The sequence below is a fragment of the Rhagoletis pomonella genome, unplaced genomic scaffold (genome assembly GCF_013731165.1).
Source record: "Rhagoletis pomonella isolate Grant_MI unplaced genomic scaffold, Rhpom_1.0 Rhpom_scaffold_00001, whole genome shotgun sequence".
Taxonomy (NCBI): domain Eukaryota; kingdom Metazoa; phylum Arthropoda; class Insecta; order Diptera; family Tephritidae; genus Rhagoletis; species Rhagoletis pomonella.
Window position 1 is genome coordinate 35,237,249 of NW_023458555.1, and position 17,415 is coordinate 35,254,663.

A 17,415-nucleotide genomic window follows, 5' to 3' on the forward strand; every position below is an offset into this window, starting at 1 on the left:
TTGTTGTTCGCTTGCATTCTTTGCGCGTAGTGGATGTGTTGTTGCTGATTTAAATGTTGTGTTGTTTCTTTTGTAACTACATAGTATATGGTTGTAGATATGTACATATGTATGTATGTATACCAGGCGACATATGAAAGTGTATACCTTGTTCTAATATAATTTACAATTTTCATGAAACATTGTTTGCATTAATTATTTATGAAAATATAGTTATAAACCATATAAATATAAGTTTCGCATTTTATATAAAGTTCACAAAAATTAAAAAAAAATCAACGTTTTATTCCGAATTTCTCGAAAATTTTGCAGTTTTGTAGCCCTTTCAATTTTAGTTTAAGTTTCAACCGTCTAAAAAATTCCTTTGATTTTTAATATTCTTTTTTTTGGGACTAATTTTTGCATTTTTTTCCATATAAGCATGAATTTCTTATGAAATATAATGCGGGAGTCTGTTAGCAACAACATTTCAAAAAATCAACGCCATTTTTTTTTTAATTACACTTGTTGTTTAAACAAAAAAAAACACAAAAGCGTCTCATAAAAAAAAAATATCTCAAAAATCAACGGAATTTTTTAGCTGGTTGAAATTTGCACTTTATTAGACTAAAATTGAATTGCCTATAAAACTGCAATGAATGAATGATGAAATTTTTTTGATTTTTTGTGAATTTTATATAAAGTGTGAAACATTGATTTATGTAAATGGTTTGTATTATAGAATAAACTTTATTTTCATAAATAGTTAATGCAACAAATTTGTCATGAAAATAATTGTGAATATTAAATGAGAACAAGGTTCTTTTTTTGTTATTAACGGACGTTGGGATAGAGAAACTATCCATCAAGTGGCCCGTGCGAATCTCTTCAGGAGCCGTCTTTCCGGAACCACTCGAAGGAACATGCCCCTTTAGAACAAGGTGTACACTTTCGTTTGTCGCCTAGTGTATATATGTGCATATTTTAGTTGTTCTTAGCTATCCTTATGCTTTTATTATTTGTCTGTTGTTCGTAATTTTATTGCTTGTTTGTGTGGGGCAACAATCGATGCCGACGACAATCGAAACAACCAACACCTTCAACAACTACACCCCAGAACATACATATGTACATACATACATACATACATACATAAAGTGCTAAACAACAACACAAAAGTTTACATTAAAAAACATTATCAACCGGTTGAGCAGCAACAACAACAATCAAATGCATATTTACAACAACTATACCTGCAATAAATATTGCACAAAGCAAGCGCCGCAATTGTTGCATACTTACATACATACACACATATAAAGTGCAAATAGCAGCAGCAACAACAACGACCAACTTCGTCGTCATCAGCATCGTTATACGCCACATAAACAACAACCACAACAATGCACCCCCCCAACGTTGCGTTGCGCTCCGCTCCACACTCCCTTCACTGAGCTTTTGCTATTTTGTTGCCCCCACGGAGCGTTTGCCTGGTTGGCTGCCACGCTGCTAGGTTGCCCCGTTGTCGATTTGCCATCTACATTTGTTTTTTTCTATTTTTGTATGTCTGTCCATGCGTTCCTTGAATCACCCAGTCGTTCATCCTTCGTCTGTCTGCGCTAGACTGCCAATCAACGCTCTGTACGTTTTCCTTTCATTTGATTGCCGTCTGTTGCTGGTGCTGCTGCTTGCTTGCAACTCCAACGGAAGCCCGTGGCACTATTGCAGTTTTCAACGATTGCTGTTGCTGTTATTTTTATTACGACTCATGAAACTGGCACTGTATGTATTATGGAGATGCTATTTAGTTTTGTAGGATATATCGTGGATGCCGTTGTTGTTGCTGTCGTTCTCAAGTGTTTTGCATGCCGCATGTCTGGCTGCAGACACTCACGAGTTGGGGCTTGTTTGGCGTTGTTACTTCTGCATTTGTTGTTGTTGTTGTTGCCAACAACTAGAAAACTCGATTGAAACGCGGGGAGTTAGTGGCTATACGCTGATGGGTCGGTTGCTGCTGGCTTGCAAATCAGTGTCTCTTTATTGCATTGAACTAATGAATTCGATGTGTTTAGAGTGAATGGGCGAATCCAACAACACTTCATCTAATAGGCGGCATACACGGTGCGTCTGACTCGCGAGTCATTTATGTTCGCCTTCGACTGCACCAGTTGAATCGTTCAGAGTCATACCGGGAGTCAGGTTGGTGTAACTAACACATACGTATTAATGGGGCGGTTATCGATAGCAATCGAACTTCAGTTGCGTTGCTAGTTGCCAAAACGATATTACAGATATCAACTGGCAACTTTCAACTGACAACTGCAGTTGCTACAAAGTGTGTATACAGGCGACTACATTTTTGTGGTTGCTGGGAATGTTTTTGGTGTGAAAATTGAAATTTTAATAATTTGAATGATATTAACATTTGGCAATGCAGTTTGCTTTTACAGAATATGGTGAAAATAACAAACCAATAACTTGAAATTTTTGTTCCCATGGAGTACGCGCTTTTGGCGAAACAAAAGCGAACACTGATTGCAAATTTTTTCCTTTATCAACTGAAGCACCTCTTTTTTCAAAACTACCGACACACCAAGTTTTCCAAATTAAAGTTATTGCTGTGGCACTTCCTTCTGCGAAAAATCGAAGAGGTGCGCAAGCTTTTATGAGCGGAAGTATTGAAGTTGAACGAAGTGGTTCATCTGTTTATTAACCAATTATACTACAGCTTCTTTTGGAAGTCCTCAATATGCTTTGAAAAGGAACACAAAATGATAACAAAAGAAGTACCTTGAAAGCATTAACTTCTGCTTACAGTGCACGCGGTAGCTCTGGGGGATTGGAATTATCCTTTCAGTGTCAGCGCGCCTGATTGAGGCCGCGTTCATGCAGTTCTTTTCCTCTTAAACAAATAATTGTGATGAATTCTTCTTCTTTCTTTAAAACTCTTTATTTAATATAATATTTAATTAAAGAGACAGTTGAAAGCATTACGTTGGGATAGATCGAGAACCAGTACCGCCTCTTAAAGAACTAGCTCTGCGCTAGTTCTGAACTAGCGCGATTTACTGCAGGGATTGTACAGTGAGCGTCAAAAATAATCCAATAACAATTTTTGTTAAATCTCAATTTGAGATGCATTTTGAGAATAAGCCTTTTTCTCAATTCCAGAGTGTCCAGATTGGGCGATTTAGCGCCAATTTGGCGATTTTCTTTTTTTGATATTTGCGCGTAAAAATTTAGGAAACCGCCTTTAGTGATTTTTTCCCTCAATTCAATTTTTTGTGCGCTGTAATGTAAATGCGCCGAAACACGTGATAAGTAAGTTATGGAGTTAGAGCTTTAATTTTGATTTGGCACCACTTTTTATTGTTATCGGTTTTGTTGTAGCATTAGGAACACTTGCCAATATTAAACCACAATTTGTGACAACTCCCGCTGAATGTGAAATTTGCAATTTCGTTTGTGAAAAATTGTTTGTTTTAAAAGATTTAAAAGATTTTTCAAGCCGATTTTATGACTTTTATAAAAAAAAAATTTTTGCGAATTTTGACGATTTTTTTTTCAGAAATGGCCCTTTTCTTTTTGGACAATCTGGACACCCTGCTCAAAGATCTAATTAAAAAACATTAAATTCTCAACATTTTCTCAGACGTGAACGAAGTGGAATCAAGTTACTCTAATTGAAATATTGACCCGGATGGAGAAAGTCTGGGTGCTCCCCTGACCTCGTGTGGTCTTCTTCTGCACAGCTGGGTATTTAGCTCAGCTCAGCGGGCGCAAGGCAAAGGCCTTGGAATGCAAGGTTGCTAAAGCCTTCAGACCACATGTAGACCGCAAGCGGTCCAGGGAACTCTTGGGACTTAGAGAGTTACACCTCTCGCCATTGGTGTGAATTCTAACTGGTCATTGCGTGATATATAGGTAAACATACGGCAAGGCGGAGTATCATCGCTGGCCCTTACTACACCAACTGCTTGGTGGATGAGGAGTGGAATCATCTCGACCATCTGCTGCTCTGTGGCCCTACCTTTGCTAGCCTAAAATTCAAGCACCTGGGGTGGCAGTTTTTCCACACTCCTGATGAGCTTTTGCGCATTGGCAAACCTGAGAGTGTATGAAAAAAAACTGCTTGTAAAAAACCATCCACCGTTCGAAACTGGCATGCAATTGTAAGTCTGTCTTTTTGTGTGGCAAAATCAAGACGCACACCACAATTTGTAGCGTATTGAAGTTAAATATGTATACGCTTTTCAGAAATGTTCCACAAATGCTTATGTCTGCATGCATCGCTGACCGTTGCCAGAGCAATATTAAATGCATTTTAATTTTTTTTAAGAATTTGTGGTTTGCAAAAAAATGTGCTGAAACAAGGACAACTCACATGCTCGCGTTGCTAATAAATTTAAGTCGAAAACCACAGAATCGGCTTTCAATTGAGGAGTTAACCACAAATGAGAATTTGTAAAATAAGTGCACGTTAGGGTGTGCCAGAACATAGGGTGAAATTGCTGTAGAATGACAATGGCCCATGCCTTCATAAAGTTCCAATTTTGATCAAGAAGTTGCCCTGAGTTTAACACAAATTCCAAAAAAAATATGCCATGTTCAAACATATTAAATCTATGTAGTTACTTTCGGGTTTTTCAAAGGATGTTGTAGGATAAATAATTCAAATTACTACATTCTACTAATACCTAGAATCTCTGTTGGTAGATAGTGCGTGCGGCCTCAATGTAACGCAAAATGCAAAACTTAAAAACTTTAAACAATACGTCATAAGTCAAAATATTTAGACTTCTACGTAGAGTAGTGAAGGCTATCATCGCCTTGCCTGCGGACAGAGCCTTTTAGAGAATTCGTTATAATAAGGCTTTTGCTAACGGGACTTTAACCGTCAATATATTCGGAAGGTTTTCAGGGGACTCGGCAACAATTTGCTTGCATTGACTTTTTCGTTTTATCAAGGTTCGTTGTAGCAGGAAGATAACCTAACTGTACGGTTCGTTGTAATGTTGTTAAAATAATTTTGCCAGGATCATTTATTAAAGGTTAAGCAAAGTTCCAGAAGCTGGGTGTAAGCGAAACTTCTTTCTAGCGATTTCAGGAGTTGTGAAAAACGAGTGAAGTGAAGCAATGCTGACTGCTGAGGGCCGTTTTCTAGACTGCCTGTTAAAGATAACCGGTGATTTGACTACCTGTCAAATTTGTCGTTCACATGCTTCTAACAGGCAATCGATAAAAAGTCGATAAAGCAGACCGGCCGTCAACTTTTAGCAGGCAGTCGAAAAAACGGCCCTTAGAGACACTCAATACAGTTTAAAAATATCAACTCTTTAACTAAAACTTTAAGGCAAAATTGTAAAATGCTTTAAATTCTGTATACCACATCCCATTTTATTTACTCATTCATTTCTTAAATTCAATTAATTCATTTTTACTTTACGTTAATTTTTTATTCCAAAATCAGTCGCCATTTCAAAAACAAAACGAAACAATTGCTGATGTCTAAGGACCTAAGATTTTGTTCCTTTTTGTGTTTCCTTATTGCTTCTTCGAACGTTGGTTTGGCATTTTACGGTCTTTCTTTGTTGGTCATTATGAATGGCAAATGGAAAGCATGAATAATCAGCAACCCAACCGCGAGTAGGTGTTCATACAAACTCCATAGCAAAAATTTCCATATTCGAACAACTCTTCCCACAAGCAAATATTAAGCATTCGTTCTTCTATGTAAGCCTGCTTCAAGCTTATGCTTTTATACATACATACATAGATACACACATACATACATGGGTATCGATTTGTATATTTTCAAACATATCCTCATCAACTTGGTCAACGCTTCACAACAGGTCCGGTGAAGACCTACAAGTTAGAAATTCCACGAAAATAGTCACTGCGTCCATGTGACCACAAAAGCTAAGGCAAAGCGATAAGTACTCAAGCGTAGAGGTACTCAAAACTTAGCCACAATAATGCTCGTAATAACAATGCGGAAAATTGCCAAGAGTAGTCACTTTACGTAGAATTAACTTTAGCGATGGACGTAGGCGTAATCGGAGAAGCAAATGTCCTATGTAGCTACGTAGGTACATTACCGGCAAAAAGTATTTGCCCAGATAACTTTTTACAGCATATGCAAAAATCTGTATTTTTATTAAAAAATTGTCTGCCAGTTTTTTATAAAAATATGGCGAATACTACAACAAAAACCATAGAAAATGATTTCTAAACATTGTGCAAAACTCTGGAAAATTAAATAAATTTTCCACTTTTTGATCAGATTTTTTTTGAGTATGCCGTTTTTATAGCCCATTACATTTTAGTATAATAAAGTGCAAGCTTGAAATAGCTAGGGCTGCTCGTTGATTTTTGGCAATTTTTTAACGCAATTTCTTCCATAAAAAAATTTCGGAAATACGTAGGAAAAAATTACCAAAACCTTTAACAAAAAAAATAAATTTGCTTGCATATGATGTGAAAAATTCTCTGGGCAAATACTTTTGACCGGTAGTGTACATCTGTATGTACGTCTGCTTGTAAGTGCGTACTTATGTAATATTGTAATATATTCTGCGTTACCAACAAACTTAATATTACTAGAACGACACAATAGAATATTTAACGAACTTAACTGTTCTGTATAGACAATGCATGGAACAATTGAGATAGCGAATGCGTTAAAAAATTTCACAAAAACTATGAAAAATCGTGAAGTAGTAATTACTTAATGAATAAAATAGTGAGGTGGACCCTTAAAACGCATTGTTAACGAGCTAGGAGTTATAATAGATCTTCTTACGATTTAAGCTCTATTCCCCGCCATAAAATAACAAAAACAAATAAGTTAAGGACGAGCACACCCAAAAGTTAAACATTCTAAAAATAGAATTATTAACAAAAACCAACAACACCAACAACCACATGATCAAGTGTAAATCGTAGCGGAATAGCTGCGCTTGATTGTAGTTGGCTTAACAAATGAAAATAGTGGAAAATAAGCAACAAGAATTCACAAGGCGAACTTAGCTCAGTGCGTAGGCAACTGGCTGAGTCAGTGGTGATCGTCGGTTCGAATCCTACTGAAAGAAGTCTGATGAGGAAATGTGGTGATTTCCGAAATAGCTATCACTTCTACCATTTTCTCAAATTATTGTTGCTTTTCTACAATAAGTTTTTCATTAAAAACGGCCTCGAGCCCAATAAAAATTGTTGAATAGAATTTTATAAGCTTATTAACTGCATGCCCAAAAAATTTCTAAACATTCTGGTTAAAAAGCTCGAAATTTAGATAAAAATTTGTGGAATTTTTCTAAGTTCTGTATAAAGGTTGAAAGTGTCGTTTATACAGTTTTTGTTAAAGCATGAACCAAGTCTATAAAAAAATATCAAAAAAATTCTAGCTTGAAAAACATTGTAAAACATTGAACCGCCAATGTATGTATATTGCAAACTTCATTCTCTCTGGAATTTTTTCTATGAAGTTTCACTTTTTCCGCGCGTAGGGACTGCACGCACTCAAATTTTTTCTTTCAAATTTTTTGTCTGCAAAAGCATATTTTTAGTAATGCATTTTTCGCACAATTCACCACCATATTGCAATAATAAAATTCTCTACACTCTAAAAAATTTTTGTAAATTTCCTAGCTAAAAGGTAGGTTACTGATTTCCTACCTTATTATTCGCGAAATTACATGCTCGATTATTCAACGAATAGTTTGTTTAAATTTCGGTTTTTTTTAGAGTGGAATATAGCTGCTGTGGTGTGCGTAAATTTACTACGAAAGTGTGTACAAGCTACAAAATACACATCTGCTGTTTTATTTCACCCATGGAATTGTGTAAAGCCGCTGATAAAAAGGATTTTTACACAAGAAAATGTGCAAACGAGAAAAATACATATTCATCGTGTAAATTTACCAAAAAATTTAAAAAATAAACAAAAATATACTCGATTTATAGTCGCATTTTTAAACAGATTTTTAGAGTGTACACAATTCTCTTAAAGGCTGCGCTCATACAACAATGTTGCAATTTATTCTTAGTTACTCACATATGTATGTATGTATGTATGTATCTACATATTTCCCGCTGCATTGCTAAGTTAGTTATTTCAGTTTTGTTTTTCCTTTGATTTCACTTCCATTTGTCTGGTCAACAACCGAGATTGTGGTGGCAGTCAGTCGGTCGATTGGTCGGTTGGCCTTTCGGGCATTGCATTCCTCAATGCCCAACTAGTTTTCTTGGTTGTCTCCTTCTATGTGTTGTATGTATGTGTATGTGTTTCACCGATTCCTGCTATCACTTGCCGCCCATAGTATCGCTTTTAATGGTCAATAGCATGCGAGTTATTCATTTAATATTTGATCATTATTGGCTATAAATAATTATAAACTTTAACAAGTTTACCAAATGCTTGGAATCGTTGGAGTGCCAAGTGGCAAGCAGCAAATTCTCGTATGTGGCAAGTATCTACTTACATATTTAATGGGTGGCAAATATTTGTAAAGCGTTGGGAAGGCTTTTTGCAAACAATTTGTAGTATAAATTAGAATTTTTAATAGCAAATGTTGTTTTTTAACTGTCATCAAGAAATAAGGCTATCAATTAATTATTTTTTTGTAGTATGTTATCGCATAACTTTGGACTACATAAACCTATTTTTTTTTTATCGGTAAAGTGGTACCTCAAGGGTGGTCCCATACTAATTTTCTTTAGTTCCGATCATTATGTCATGAAGAATTTAACGGTACTCGAAAATTTTTATTGCACTATTTTTTGCTTAAATATTACTTATTAATATCGAGCCCTAACCGCCAAAATAACGTAAGCGACATTTTTTTCAAAATTTTCTTTTTGATGCAGAAATATTCCTAGAGCATCTAGATGCATTTCTGCATCAAAAATAAAATTTTGAAAAAAATGTCGCTTACGTTATTTTGGTGGTTAGGGCTCGATATAGTAACATATATGTAGATACAGTTATCGTCAAAACTATGAATACCCAAAAGTTTTGCCGATTTTCTTTATTTATATTTTCCATACCGATTTTTTCTAATGTTTATAAAATATACATAGTTAGTTCTACAGCAAAAACCAGCAGATTCCATTTTTTTCACTTTCATATAGAACTCGAAAAAATTCAAGATATACCAAAAAATTGTCATTAAAATTTTAAAAATTTTAACTAAATTTCTTAGAAAACTTTTGACGCATGAACAAAATCTATTATTATATGAAAGAAAATGCGCAACACCCTCGACAAAAAAATTCTCAAAAATCAACGGTAATTTTTATAGACTTGAAACTTGCACCTTATTATACTAAAATTTAATGAAATGGAATTGAAAAGTTGAAAATTTTGGTGACACTTTTTTTTGATATATCTTTAATTTTCCCCAAGCTCTATATGAAATTGAAAAAATTGAGCTGCATACCCAAAATTTTTCTAAGAAATGGAATTGAAAAGTGGAAAATTTTGGTGACAATTTTTTTTGGTATATCTTGAATTTTCCCCAAGCTCTATATGAAATTGACAAAAATGGATTCTGCTGGTTTTTTGCTGTTTTTATAAAAGAATAAGAAAAATTTGGCATGGAAAATATATATCAAAAGAATCGTCGGGTATTCATATTTTTGACGCTGACTGTATATGTACATATGTATAGTACATACAAACCTGCAAACCATTTTTTCAGACTTCTGAATTGCAGAGAAATTTTAAAGAATTCGTAAAGATCTCATCCGATTTTTTGCCGAATTTTCTAAAATTAAATAAACCGTGCACACTTCGATTATTTTATGAAATTTCGGAAGAAAATCGGTAAAGCAATGAAAATAATGCTGCTATGTGAAGAATTTCTTGCAGAATTTTTTCAGAATTTTCTTTAGTTTTCGTACAGAAATTTATTTACGAGTTCGTGTCAACAACCCCTTCATATAATTTTCTTTGAAGATTCGTAAAAAAATAGTTACAGAAATAAGACACTTCTAAAGGTTTTCGTTAAGATGCACATAAAAATGTATTTTTATAAATTGTAAGCATTTTAGTTTTTAGTATTTAAATGTAGATACATATTTACAAGGAAAAAAAATTAACTAAGTATTATATTTCTTTCTTTTATTTACAGATCCGTTAGCTGTTTCATAGTTTTGTAAGTACGACTGTATTGTATAATATTTTAACTAGTTTTTTTTTTCTGCGGCCTCGCGTATCATTTCTTGGGAGTTCTGGGATACAAATTATATCGAAGGGCATAATCAATGCTTGTGCCAAAATTTAACTAAAACAGCCCTTTCAGTATGAATATCAAACCATCCATAGCTTAACTGCTTAATATACATACAACACAATAAATTGGTTAATTTTTATTGGCTTCAAAAGAAATTAAGAAAAAAATTATACTGAAGATGGCACAACGCCGAAACTGACAACGAATGGCGAAAGCTTGAAACTGCGCTGATAATTTTCCTGATTTATGCTTAGAATCCAGCTCTCAAGAAAAATCACAAGAAATATTTTTATTTATTTCTATTGCTTGAAAAAGCACTTTGCTTTTGTAGCAAACTTTCTTGAAGAAATAAATGGGCCGTTTATGTTGAAAGTGGCATAAGTATTGTCATAGAGTAACGAAAAAACCTTCTACTTTTGGTTGATGATCATTTAAGCTAAGCACAAGAGGTGTGAAGTGACTTATGCCACTTTTAAAACAAACGGCTCAACTATACGAGCATTTATTTCTTGATAGCTGCAAACTGATTTGAGAATTTTGATAGAAGAAAATTTCTTTTACATTTCTTGTGTGCCAATGTATATGAATTTTTCGTTTTTCTTGAGAGCCGGAAACCGCTCTTTAGTGAATACAGACTATTAGTTTCGAAATATCGCAAAAGTCTAATTTTATTTGGAGGTCTAATTTTAATTGAAAGTTTTAATTTTATATGGATATTATAAGTTTTTTGGGAAATGAATTTTTTTGAAAACGATGTTTTTTTAGAAATTAAATTCTTTGTTTAAATTATGTTTTTGGAAATCAAATTTTTTTTTGAAATTAATTGTTTTTTGGAAAGTCTAATTTTTGTGGGAAGTTCGATTTCTTTGAAAATTCAATTTTTTTGGGAGTTCAAATTTGGTTGGAAATACTTATTTTTTGGAAATACTAATTTTTTAGAAATGCTAATTTTTTGGAAGGTGTAAACCTTTTGGCATTTTTAATGTTGTGGAAAATTTAACTTGCTATGTATGTATGTATGTATGTAAGTTTACTAAGCTAGATACTTGAAGCTTAAAACTTAGCTCAGTACCTGATGACAATGCAATACGAAAGATTGATTAATCCGCTAGGTGACGAGATATTTGAAAAATTCGTTTTTATAGTGGAATGTATATTACCATGGAAGGAAATTACTACAAACAAGTAAGAAAGTCTAAGTTCGGGCGGAGCCGAACATTAAATACCCGGCGCAATTATTAAATATATGTTTTCCACCTTTCCGAAAACTACCGCTACACGATAAGCCGGGGTGTATAAATTTTAAGTAAATTAGCGTCCTTAAATTTCGAAATATTGAAGTTTCAAGCATTACTGAAATATACCGTTATATGAAAAGCGGTCGTAATTTAGTCCGATTTCAATAATTTTCAGCGCTTTGCTTTTATGTGGCAAGCACAATAACCATACCGAGTTTGGTTCAAATTGCTAGAACGGTTAGCGAGATACATATATGTGATCATAAGTGGGCGGTGCCACGCCCATTTTCCAAAATTGTATCATAAGCGTATTTCTTGGTAAAAAATTGTTGCAACCATCAATTTTGAATAAATTAGCTTTAATATTTACTGATTTATCGAGGATTTCGTATTTTTTTAAATTACCGTTATATGGGATGTGGGCGTGGTTATTGTCCGATTTTAAAAATTTTCGGCCATTTGGTATGTTGTAGCAGGACCAACAACTGTGCCAAGTTTGGAAGAAATTGGTGCAGCGGTTACCAAGATATACGCATGTAACCATAAGTAGGCGTGGCTACGCCCATTTGCCAAAATTTTTAAATATTCTTATTTATCATCTAAACCTCATTGCAAATATCAATTTTGAGTGAATTATCTTCAGTGGTTACTAAAATATCGCACTTTTCGTATTTCTGAAAATTACCGTTATATGGGAGGTAGGCGTGGTTATTGTCCGATTTCGCCCATTTTCAATACCATCCGTCCCATGCCCAAAAGAAGTCCACGTACCAAGTTTCGTTAAGATATCTCAATTTTTACTCGAGTTATCGTGTGCACAGACGGACGGACGGACGGACGGACGGACAGACAGTCACCGCTATATCGATTTCTCTTTTCATTCTAATCATTTATGTATACATTTGTCTATATCTATCTCGATTCGTTTTGCCTGTTACAAACAACCGTTATGTGAACAAAGTTATAATACCCTTGTGCACAAGTGCGCTCGGGTATAAAAATTTAGCCACTAGGCCGGTGGTCTGTATATTTCGAAAACCTGTATCTTTGATTTCAAAGTATATTTTACTACATATTGATTTATAAATATTTTTTTTTAATTAAGGATTTCTTTTGAAATTTTTGGTTTTGAATTTTAATTTGTTTGAAATTTACAGTTTAATTTTTTTGAAATTTAGATTTTTTGTTTTGAAATATTTTGTTTTTCAGTTTACAGATTTTTTTGAAATATTTTTTTTTTATTCATTTTAATTTTTTTGAAATGTAAGTTTTTTGAAATACTTCTTTTTAATTTTGATTTGTTTGAAATTTATGTTTATTTTTTTAATACATATTTTTTAATGTATTTTTTTTAATTTTAAATCCTGATAAAAATATTTTTTTTTTTATAACATCAACAAAAATGTGCAGTTCAAAGTTTTTTCAGAATTCAAATTGTAGACCCAGCAAGAGCAGTTACGGCTACTTGTTCTAGTGACGTGACTGCTAAGTTCGGCACATTCTGCAATCACATTCTTAATAGTGAATAAAATATGCTCCCAGAAGTTTTGTGTACTTGTGATTTTTCAAATCAATTAGTTTGACTGCTTGCTCATATGTGAAAAGATTAGCTTCACCACTTACTCACATGTGAAAGATAGCTCGTACCAAGGCGAATTAAAGCAGCTGTTCTAGCAACACCACCTTATATGAATACGCCTTGGCTCGTAAGAAAAAAACAATAAATGGAACTCCAATCAAAAATTATTACAGGTGTGTAGTAACACCATAAAATTGGCGTTTGTGTTGGAGTTTTGGTCACGCTGGTTTTGCTGGGGAGATAGTCAATTTTGACCTTGTGCACCATTTACATACTCATATGTACATACAAATATCTCTATATTACATAAACATATCTACATATGTACGTATGTATGTATATCCAAATTTCATTGTCTATGAAAAATTACATTTTGTGTGTTTCGAAAATTGTTTATCAAAAACATTGGAGTTTGAAGAGGTTGCGAAATAATTCAAAAAATTTTTTTACATCTTAGTTATAATATTAGCTTTGAATTGTCGTTAATATTATTGCTTGTTTCATATACCTAAATTTATGCATTTTGTGGCCGCTTCATTACATAGTGTCATGTGTCTTATGCCTTTCGGAAGTCGGCTTCTGCCAGGTTGCGTTGAGCCCGACGTAATTACTGCCAAATTAGTTCGATTTGACGCCTTTTTTGGGGTACTAACGATAACTCCATTATTATTGGTTTTGTTTTTTTCGCTTTAACTTATTTTCCATAAAACTGTTTCTATTTTTCCAATTTAAAATTCATCTTCTCCTCCAATTAGCAAATTAAAATTTTAACAAAACTCCTGCATTGATCCGTTATCTAATTAAATGTCTGAACTAATATTAAAGCAAAAAAACAAATAAGGCCATCAATGAGATTTTCCCTTGATTGCTTTCAGTTCGTTTTTCCCACGCTTTTTATAGACTCATTGAAACCCGATTTTAATATTGTAAATATTTACATAACATTGACCTCTATGTAGTTGTTTACAAGTCTCATATTTTATACAAATCTCGATTGTCCAATCGGCAACAAACAGTTTTACAATTTTACGACTTTTTAAAGACCATTTAAACTTCCTTCTTTCGTTTTTTATTTATTTTTTTTTATGATAGCCCTGAGGTACCAATTTTGATTACATGTCATTTCGCATATGGTCATGTGAAAATTCCAAATTGAAAAGGGAAAACTCGAATGCCCGTTTTTTATGTGCCTATGTAATATGTAGTATTTGACATTTCAACTTGACACATGAGCTTAGACATGCACACACACAACCGAACACATAAGTACACAGAATGGAAATAAATAAAACCCGGGTGATCTATTTGTATCCCAGTTCCCATTTAAAAATGTAATAAAAAAGGGTTGTATTGCGTTGGTTGCTCGTCGCTACCTTGATTTACGACGAAAGCAATCCTTATTAATCCTAGGTAAATAAATGCATTTCAGATTTTTTTTTTTGTTAATTAAAATTACATATTCACACATTGGGTTCACAAATAGAGAATTAACCATAACACAAATCATTTCGAAAGGGGGTATGCATACATACATACATACATACATACATACTAAAGTGAACGCGTTAACGCTCAGTCCCAATTGCTTATCACAATCGCTGATGGTGTTCAGCGTCCGGTTTGTCAAAGAGCTGGATTTATCAGAATTTTGCCACTGCTGATGGCTGCAACATGACCCGCCAAAGCTATTAGCTAAATTCATGAAAATTTCAACTTATAATTTAATCAGTAGTTTGTTACGCATAAGCGTCAGTGTATGGAAGTGGTGATAAAACTCCTCTTTGTGGTGTTTCTCTATGCACGCGAGGTACACCATTACCGAGGTGATCCCATCTATTCAAGCTTGCCTAGAATCATTAAGCGCTCCAGAAAGATCTATACTCGTCGACTGATCTGCCTTCAAATAGCATAGGTGTGCTACGCTTTTTAAAGTAGTTATTAATCTAAACCCTATTAATCGCTCGAAAGTTTTGAAAAGAAAAGATGTTAGACTGATAGTCCTACACTCTTCCGGATATCCTGCTTTTGACAGAACTGCTCCTGCAGTCCACCATGATGTACATACATACATACAATATAATTTAGCTTATTGTATGCAGCCTTCAAATAGTCTGCATAGGCATTCCGGGACTGGTGCTCCTATTTTCTGAATGATGGCTGCAGAAAATATGCCAGGGGATTTAAGTAAAATCCGAGAACGTACATATGTATGTATTTAGCGCCGTTCGATCTCGGAGTTTACTAAACCTTCCTGCGATTCCTGTTGGGGAGTTCAAATTTTAAATTAAATAAAAAATGATAAGTATATAGGGCTGGTTCGAGATGCAACGCCAACCGCAGTGTTGCGCGAATTATTAAAGTGGTCATGTTCGGTGGGAATTTCTAGCAACGTTTTATCAGTTGGGAAGTTGCAACAGTATTGCGAATTTTCATCAGTGCTGCAGCATTGCCGCTTTTATTACGTGCCTCGAACATGCCCATACCTGCATACGTACATACATATGTCTAGTACATAATATATAGCCTTTGCTGTAAATTTTTATTGTTTTTAATTTTTTTTTTAGTATTTTTGAATTTGCCAAGTTTTATTTTTTTTTTTTTTTTAAACTTTGATTTTTTAGATTTCATTTTTTGAAGTTTCTGTTTTCTTTGTTTTTTTTTTACTTTTATTTATTTTTTTTAAGTTTTCCTAAAGTTTTGATTTTTTGAAGTTTAATTTTTTTTAAGTTTTATTGTTTATGTTTTTTGGATATTTAAATTTGATTTCGAAGTTTAAACTTTGCTGAAGTCTTAATTTTATTTTTGAAGTAATTTTTTTTGTTTTATTTTTAAGTTGCCATTTTTTAGTTATAATTTTTTTTATTTTGAAGTTTTAATATTTGAAGGTTTTATTTTTTTTAAGTTTTAATTGTTTTTGAGATTTAAATTTTTTTGAAGTTTTAATTTTTTTGATTTTCTTTTGTTTTATCTTAATTTTTTCAGTTTGAATTTGTTTTAGGGTTAAATTTTTTGAAGTTTTTTTTTTGAAGTTTAATTTTTTTTAGAGTTTTAATTTTTTTTTAAATTTAATTTTTTTTGATTTTTTTTTTTTTTTGTTTAAATTAAAATTTTTTTTTTGAAGTTTAATTATTTTAAAGTTTTATTTGTTTTGATTTTAAGTTTCCATTTTTTTGAAGTTCTGATATATTTTGGAACAAATTTCCGTCATCCCATGTCAAGTTTGGTTTGGAGACAGGTTTCTTGAAGTTTTTTAACTACATGTTTTTTAAGTTTAATTTTTTGTTATGGTAGTTTTTAATTTAATTTTTCTGAACATTTTTATATTTTTTTTGGAATAAAATTTTTATTTTGAAATTTAAAATTTTTGGAAATATTTTTTTTGTTTAAATTTCCAAGAAAATAAAGTTTTCTTCTGAGACTTTAATTTGCTTTCGAAACGATTGAAATTTTCGATTATTTTTATGTGGAGAAAATGAACGACATATTCAACAAAAAATGTGTCAAGAATCAGCCAGGACTTAGCTACCTCAGACTTGCACATTATTATACTAAAATTGAATGAGCTAAACAACTGCATACCCGGTTTTTTCTAAAGAGTGTAATATTTTGATGACAATTTGCATAATTTTCTTTAATCCTCCACAAGGTGTGGAGCTCGGTTTTTCGGCGTCTTGGTCATAGAATTAACCATATTTGTATAAAAAATTGCGAAAAATAAAATAATTTAAAAACAGTTGCCCGTATTGCAAAGAAGTCGCTGTACCAAAACTTTATTGGTTGACTACATATTATATTTTTTTTTCAACATTTTATATCATTTAGAAATTTTGTTTTTGACATTCAATTAACAAAAAAATAGTTTTTAAATGATTTTTTTTTTTTAACTCGGGTTTCTTTGAAAACTTTTTTTCTGAAGTTTTTTGTATGTTTAATTTTGTTTTTGTATGTTCTTCTATTTAATAAAATTGGTTTATTTCTTTTTTGTTGTACGTAAATAAATTTTTTAACTAGGTATATCGTCGCTTGGCTCGCAATACCTCGTACAATGCACATACTTATTAGTAATCTGCGAAATATTTTTCTTGCTTCCATTTCCAAAGATCCTCCGCAATTTGTCCTTTTCACCAACACGCTTATATATGTACATACATATGCACATACATAGATAGTATTGCATATCGCCCCGATTAATTTATTTGCTTAACCTTTTCCATAACGCCTTCTTTTTTCTATCCATTACCGCTGTCCTAAGCGATTAATGCTTTCACGCTCTGATTTTAATCTCACGTGCATGTAATTGAGGGCTTAAAAATATCTGTCACACCCGGCAGTCAATCCCTGTTTCAATACAATACTGCACACATGCCATATACATACATATGTA

General features: G+C 33.0%; 1 protein-coding gene and 1 long non-coding RNA gene across 5 annotated transcripts in view; one reads left to right on the top strand and one right to left on the bottom strand.

Annotated features, from left to right (window-relative positions):
- Window positions 1–17,415, top strand: part of LOC118743508 (transcription factor E2f1) — a 279,469-nt gene that overhangs the window by 97,554 nt on the left and 164,500 nt on the right. For all 4 annotated transcript variants that reach the window (XM_036476247.1, XM_036476238.1, XM_036476262.1 and 1 more), the window contains exon 3: window positions 10,113–10,136. The gene's annotated coding sequence lies outside the window, so the exon portion shown is untranslated. The remainder of the gene's footprint in view (window positions 1–10,112; window positions 10,137–17,415) is intronic.
- The window catches only part of LOC118743582, a 49,454-nt gene continuing 40,092 nt past the window's right edge, over window positions 8,054–17,415 (bottom strand). The window contains exon 4 of the long non-coding RNA XR_004993478.1: window positions 8,054–8,305. This is a non-coding gene — a long non-coding RNA (uncharacterized LOC118743582). The remainder of the gene's footprint in view (window positions 8,306–17,415) is intronic.